Source organism: Lissotriton vulgaris, chromosome 7, assembly GCF_964263255.1.
Source record: "Lissotriton vulgaris chromosome 7, aLisVul1.2, whole genome shotgun sequence".
NCBI lineage: Eukaryota > Metazoa > Chordata > Amphibia > Caudata > Salamandridae > Lissotriton > Lissotriton vulgaris.
In genome coordinates this window covers 1,213,419,359-1,213,427,336 of record NC_141695.1, presented here as the reverse complement: position 1 = coordinate 1,213,427,336, position 7,978 = coordinate 1,213,419,359, and the positions used below count along the sequence as shown (strand labels likewise).

The following is a 7,978-nucleotide window of genomic DNA, read 5'->3' as shown; positions in this document are numbered from 1 at the left end:
GCCATATCCCTGCACCCCTCCAACAATGTACTTTCAAGATCAATAATATAAATAGTAAATCGAAAGGGAGCGAGGACGCAGCCTTGCTGCACTCCTCTTGCAATGATAAAAGGGTCAGTGTACTCTCCCTTTTTCCCATACCTGGCACGGGCAGTGGCCCCAGCATAAAGTTCCCTAATGAAATTAATGATGTCTTTCTCAAACCCTAGGTTCCGAAGAACCATCCATAATTTAGAATGGGTGATGCAGTCAAAGGCTGACGTTAAGTCAACAAATGTTAAAAACATGCCACCACCCTTTGCCTTAGCGTATTTTTCTAGGAGTAAGTGCAAATTAAGACATTGATCGATAGTGTCCAGGCCTTTCCTAAAGCCATACTGAAGGACGCTAATTATAGAATGTTCCTCAGCCCAGGATTGCAATCTATTTAAAATAATTCGGCCGTAAATCTTAATGGTAGAGTCAAGGAGGGAAATAGGGCGATAACATTTACAACTGGATCTGTCACCCTTTTTATATATTGGGACAATTATTGACTCTCGCCATGAGGGTAGCAAGCCATTTGTGCAAGATGCATTAAAAAGTTGGGTGAGCAGCGGGCCCCAAAGATCCATGTGGCACTTGTAAAGATCAACTGGAATGCCATCAGGGACGGGAGCTTTCCCTCCTACGCTTTCTTTTATGCTCTCAACCACTTCATGCAGGGTGATGCCAAGTACCAGCTTAGTCCTAGACTGTGGTGAATTGATACTTACAGCATCCTCAGTTGGGGATTGGTCCATATCACGGTTGGCACAATATAGTTCTTGATAATGCTTCACCCACTCATTATCTGAGATAGCTATTTCTACCCTGGCCTTCGTATTATCACTGAGAAGGGGTGCATTTACTACCTTCCAGAAGGCCGCGGAATCTTTAGACTTGGACGCCTGACATAATGCATCCCATGCTTCCATTTTAATGGTGTCCTTCCTCATCCTCAAAGTATTCTTGTAGTTCTTCCTTAGCACTTTTATTAAATCAGTGTCTCGTATAGGGGCATTTAATGCAAGCTTAAGTTTAGTATAGCTTTTGGTACAGGCTGTATCAAACCAGCTCGTTTGATTTTCCTTAGTACTTTTTAACTCAACCCAAAGACTATTCTTAATATTTTCTGCAATAATCTTAAAACTTGAGGTAACCACCTGATCATCGGCATTTTCCTCAAGACAAGGTTTCATACTTAGATTACATGTCTTTAAAATCTTAGCTATAAAATATTCCGGTACCACTTTGCTCCATTTTAAGGCATAACCATTCTGGCGAGCCAGATCAATGTTCCTCACTTGCTCTATTGGAGGGCATGATTTAGGCCAGACTTTACCTAATTTTGTTACCTCCACGCTTAAGGGGAAATGGTCACTCAGAGGGTTGTCCAGAGTTTTAAACTCTTGGACCTCCCCACCAAGCCTGGCCGAGATTAATACAAAATCTATAATAGTATATGCTCCTCTGCCATTAAACGTTGGGCAAAAAGGGACATTGCTGAAGCCAATTTTATTTGCAAACCTCAAATTGCATGAAAAAATTATTTCATTTAGGTAGTCCCCGCAGATGGTATGTTCAAAATGACTTAAGCTGGTCGACTTATCCAGCATTAAGCCACAGGTGCCATTTTACCCACGTTTACACAAGGAGCAATTAAAATCCCCACCCCAAATGACACAAACTGATTTAACTCTTGCTTCTAGTAAACACTAAGGGGATCCTTAGGATAGCGTGCGGAAAACCCCCCCGCCGCCATGGAGGCAGAAACCAACCGCCCGCCTTCACCACGGATACACCGGCGGCCACATTAGGATCAACCGCCACTAGACCGACCGCGGCGGTAGTGGGCCAAGCAAAGCCGTCCGACTCGGGCAGTGATGGCCAAAAACCGACCGCGGCGGTCAGAAAAGCTGCGGAAAAGCAACAACCCGCCGCAAAGACAGCGGACACACTGCACGGGAAATTAAGATAACCTCAAGGGTGTCGGGGTCGGGACCGCTGTTACCGACCGCTGAGGTCACACACAGGAGTGAATGGGAAAAATAGCGGAAGAGCTGCAGCATCGACACCGCAGCGGACGGGCCATGAAAAACATGGTGGTCGATGCCAAAACACCGCAGTGATCCCAAACAGTGCACAAATAAATTCAGCCATGCCCCCCAAATACATAACACACATACAAATAAAACAAATAAAGCCAAAAAAAGAAGAAAAAAACCAGAACAACTCCCACAACACACCTGACACCTGAAATCCACTTGGACACACCCACACAGCTAAGTGTAAAGCCACCCCCTTCACTGACCACAATCCTTTGCAACACTCCAGAAGAGAAGGCCATACACCACATCTGACAGGAGCGGCAAAAGAGCACAACACACACACACATCCACCACCACTATCACTACCACCATTACACCAGCACAAACAATCCCACAGCACACAACATACCTCATACCTCAACACCATACCCCTGCACCCACAAACACCTCAACCACCGCACACCATGACAACACAAAAAATGACCAAATTTACCGAGAGTGAGTTGACAGTCATGGTCAATGAGATTGTGAGAGTAGAGTCACAACTGTTTGGTAGCCTGGTCCAACAGACACCATTAGCCACAAGGACACAAATGTGGGAAAGGATAGTCCAAAGGGTGAATGCAGTAGGCACCATCCCAAGATCCAAGAAGGAGATCATGAAGCGGTGGCATTACCTCAAGAGGGTTGTCAAGAAGAGGAGGAGTAAGAATTGGACAGGCAGTGGCCCTCCCATCCCACCGAAAACATTCACACCATGGGAGGAGAAGGTGCTTGCCATACTGCTTCCTGAGAGTCTCACAGGAGGAGCCGGGGGAATGGAGGCTGGTAAGTACAAACAAATGCCAAACAACATACTGAGAAGTACTTCCTTGAAACACCAAAACAACATGACACTGTCCACCCTCACACAACAGGTAGCTAGCCATCTTGCTTAGGTGGCCTGTATGGGGGAGGGAGGCCTGTACTACCACTCCCACCATGCCCCCTGACCCACAGCTGAGCAGGATACAGGCCTCCCCCACCCAGGAGCATTTGTCAGCCATTGCACTGTTCAACAAACAAACTTACAGGTAGGTACCCATCTTCACTTGGAGGGTGTTTGGGGGAGGGAGGCCTGTACCACTACTCCCAGGATGTCCCCGGGCCACAGCTGAGCAGGATACAGGCCTCCCTACCCAGGAGCATGTGTCAGCCATTGCACTGTTCAACAAACAAACTTACAGGTAGGTAGCCATCTTCACTTGGAGGGTGTTTGGGGGAGGGAGGCCTGTACCACTACTCCCAGCATGTCCCCTGGCCCACACTCCGGCAGCATGGAGGCCTCCCCCACCCAGGAGCATGTGTCAGCCATTGCACTCTTCACTCTCATCGAACAGGTAGGTAGCTATCCTGCTTGTGATGTCTGTCTGTTTGAGGGAGGCCTGCACTCCCACTCCCACCATGCCTCCTGTCCCCCAGCTGAGCAGGATACAGGCCTCCCCCACCCGGGAGCATGTGTCAGCCATTGCACTCTTCACCCTCATCGAACAGGTAGAAAGCTATCTTGCTTGTGATGTCTGTCTGTTTGAGGGAGGCCTGCACTACCACTCCCACCATGCCTCCTGTCCCACAGCTGAGCAGGATACAGGCTCTCCCACCCAGGAGCATGTGTCAGCCATTGCACTCTTCACCCTCACCGACAGGTAGGTAGCTTTCTTGCTTGTGATGTCTGTCTGTTTGAGGGAGGCCTGCACTACCACTTCCACCATGCCTCCTGTCCCACAGCTGAGCAGGATACAGGCCTCCCCCACCCAGGAGCATGTGTCAGCCATTGCAATCTTCACCCTCACCGAGCAGGTAGTGTTAGACCCGGCCTCGTGGCGTGGGCCTCCCTGACCTGTAGTGACCCAACCCTGACCCATACACAACACCAGGCCCCTGGTTACCCCAGCCTTCCTGACTCCATCCCTCCATGAGCCCACAGATAACACAGGACTTCCCCGGCATCACCCCCCATCTTCCCAGTACCGGACGCCCCCCAAACCCCTTCGGCCCCAAAGACTTCCGGTGCCCAGTCCTCTGCACCTAAAATGGCCAACCACTGCACCCCGGCCCCCAGCGCTACCTAGGCTCTAGACGCGCCATGCCCGGCTGGGGTATAGAGAGTTCCCAGGAGCAGGACAGGGAGGAGTACTTTCGCTCACACCACCGACCTCCTCTCGCGAGATGGGTTTCGATCACCCTCCGGCTCCCCTGGGGGCTGGCTCCATGCAGGCTTGATGTCTGGGATCGCTCCAGACCCAACTTAAAAGGATCAAAGGGCCGAATAGAAGGAAACCCCGACAAGTGACCCCAAGCCCTAAGAACCCGGCCTGCGAGGACTCCGGACTTCAAAGGAGAAGTGACCTATAACAGGGGGTGCTCTGGAAAGATCGTCAGTTGAATCCTGGAATGAAGAGAGCCCTGCTGACATGGTCACGGCTCGACAAAACACCGAAGACGAACTACTTGAACCCTGGAACCTTGGTGAGCCCTGCTGACATTGTCGCGGCTCAAGCTCGGCAGAGAAGGACTTCTGCCTGAAACATCTGAGCCCTGCAGACGGGGTCCCGGCTCCCTTGCAACCTGGAGAACACCTGAGACCTGCTGATTGGATCGCGGCTCCCCAAAAATCGTAAGAACTCCTGTGCCTTCCTGCTCGAGTCCTGCTGACTTGGTCGCGGCTCGGAGACTATTGTGGTCCAGTTGGACCCAAGATCGTAGCGTATCCCCCGGCTCGAGGATTGAGAGCTGTGCGCCGGATACACACCTGCATTGACCCTGAACATTAAGACTGTTCCGCTACCCCTACCCCTACCGAGACTCTGTGAGCCCTTGTTCTGCTTGTAAATATGAATCCTGCGGATCTTAAAGATCCAGTTCTGTGCTAAGATAAAGAATACGTTCTTCAGAACCTATGGTGGGGTGTCCCTTTGTCAGTGGTGCTAGCTCAGCGTGTGCGATCCTAGATACAAGACTCTTCCCCACCAGTGCTCGGCGGTGTCCCTAGGAGAGGTGGGTCCCAGGGTGGTCAGGTACACATTCTGTCCTCCCCTGATATCGCCCCTTCTAACAGGTAGGTAGCTATCTTGACTCTTCCTGATGTGTGTGTGTGTGTGTGGTAGACCTGCATTCCTAAACGCAGCATTAATTGCATACAATGCATCGAGATCTAACATGTATGAGTGAATGATGTTCCTCTGCACTATGAAATTACACACAGTGTTGTCATGAATTGTACTACTGGTTACTTCATATTTGTGTAGTCTACAGACAGTCATTTATACGCAGCTGACACAATACTTGCGCAGTGCCCAACACTAACCATTCCCCATCTAATCCACAGGTGATGAAGAACTCACTGCTGAGGACCACACCAACGACCAGCAGAGCCAGTCTCCACCCCCGGCACATGGACTTTCAGATGAGGACTCCCAGGACAGTTTGGACGATGAGCTCCAGCCCGGCCCATCCGGTGTGCCACAGACCCAGAGGTCCCAGGCCCCCATCCTCCCAGCCACCACGCCGGCTGCAACAACAGCGCAGCAGACCCCTGCTGTCATGGCCACTGCCTCAACCGCAGCCACCACCACCGTCACCGCCACTACCACTAGTACCACCAGTACCACCTGCAGCACCTTCCTTGTCCCAGGGGACGACCAGGCCACAGCAACAACTGTTGACGGCAGGGAGAGAGTGCGTGGACCCACAGTGGCGAGGCAAGAGGTCCGTGGCAGCAGAGCAGGTGGGAGGGCCAGGGTCACCACCAGACCTTAGGAGGAGTGGACACCATCCCTGGACCACTTCACCAGAGTAGTGGAGGCATACCAAGAGGTCCAGGGACAAAGTGGCCGGTCGGAGGAACTTTTAAGGGAGCTCATCCTGCTGATGAGGTCCATCGACAACTGCCTTGGACAGATGGTGGACCTCATGGGTCAGCAAGTGGCATTGCAGAGGGACAGGCCTGTGTCCAAACCACCACCTCCGTCCCCTCCTGTTGTGCCGCAGGATGACAGTGCATCATCCTCCCCTGGGCCAAGAGAGAGCGGTGAGTCCCCTCATGCCGCTGGCCATTCAAAAGGCCCCCCGCCAAAAAGATCTAGGGGGCGTCCAAAAAAGAGCCTGGGAGTCTCCGGAGGAAAAGCACCTCCCACACGCCAGTCACAGAGCCAGCCATGATGACAACCCTCTTCCCTACTGCATTGACTGTTTGGACTGTCTTTCCCCACATTTCCTTGGCAATGGCACCTGTCTGTTGGACTGTGTCACCACGTCCATGTGGACTGTACTCTTGCATCTCATCGAACAGGACTGTCAACTCACTGCTCATTCCCCACTGTCATGTAAATATTCTCGCACAAATCACATGTCCACTGTCAAAATAAAATACCTGATGCACCAGATTTTGTGCAGTATCGTTTTTAGTGTAATATTTACAATGTTGACAAGGTCCATGATGTGTCCAAATGCTGTACAGTTTGTAGTGCATGATTCGTCAGTAGCACCTAGGGAGACACAACAGAACAACAGTCACTGGTCTCATTGTGGCATCACAGGTGGAACACTACACAAAACATACACAAGACACAACAGGCATGCTGGACAATGGGCTGCAGGTGTGAACAAATAGGGTCCAGCATACGTCCCCATATGGTACGTCAATGTCACATTTACCACACACAGGTGACTGAACGTGTGCCTGTCGGTTACATCCGCGCATAGCCCTTCACAACAACAGCAACCACACCAGACAATGTACATGTTGTACCTCCTCACCCACCTTCAAGTGAAGTAGCGTTCGATGAGCTGCTGGTGCAGGTCTACTCCTTCCTCCTCTCCACTGTCCTCATTACTAGACTCAGGTCCTTGAGCAGGTGGTGGCCTTGGTTCCTCACCATCGTCCAGGAGCAGGGGGACCCTCTTGTGGATGGCCAGGTTGTGCAGCATGCAGCATGCCACAACGATTTTGCACACCTTCCCAGGTGAGTATGCCAGTGCACCTCCGGTCCTGTCAAGGCAGCGGAATCTTGACTTCAGCAGGCCAAAAGTCACCCGGGGTCCTGGGATTCCTGAGGGGGCTCAACAGCCATGGCCTACTGGGATATGCTGAGTCACATGTGAATGACAAACACCCATTGCAATGTTGCACAGCCAGAGTGCATCAGGTAACACACAGCACACCATATCAGTAGGCATACTCACCCACAAACCAAGCACGCTCGGGATGCAGATTCTCCATCATCCGTGGCACCATGCTGTTCCTTATGATGTACAAATCATGCGCCGAGCCTGGATACTTCGCACATACATGAGAAATGGTCATGACAGCAAGGCACACCACCTGCACATTGATGGAATGATAATGTTTGCGGTTCCTATAAATGTGCTCCGTCGCCTGTGGTGCCACCAGACCTATATGGGTGCAATCGATGGCACCAACATGTGGGATGCGCCCAAGGGGATAGAAGTCCCCCTTCACGGCAGCCAGTTCTCCTCCCCCAGGGAAATGGATGTAGCGATTCCGATACAGCATCATGGCAGCAAGAACATCCCTCAGCACCATGCTGAACATGGGCTGCGACATCCCTCCAGCGCTAGCCACGGGCTCCTGGAAGTAACCTGTCGCAAAGAAGTAGTGCCGCCATCACCTTGTATGTGGGTGTGAATGCCGTTGGATAGTGGCGGCGAGGCTGCAGGTGGGGCTCCAATAGATCACACAGGATCTTCAGTGTTGGTCTATCCAAGCGGAAATTCCGTATTATTGCCTCATTCTCCATGTCCTCCAGCACTGTCAGGTGACGTAGGAGATTTGGCCTCCTACTAGTTGAGATGTAAAATTTGAAATGTCAGTGAAACTATCATGAGATGGCCACAGCACATACCATCAA

General features: G+C 51.4%; 1 pseudogene; it reads left to right on the top strand.

The window, feature by feature from the left end:
* Positions 1 to 4,522: 4,522 nt before the first annotated feature.
* On the top strand, positions 4,523 to 6,269 carry LOC147703261 (uncharacterized; annotated as a pseudogene).
* Positions 6,270 to 7,978: the final 1,709 nt, after the last annotated feature.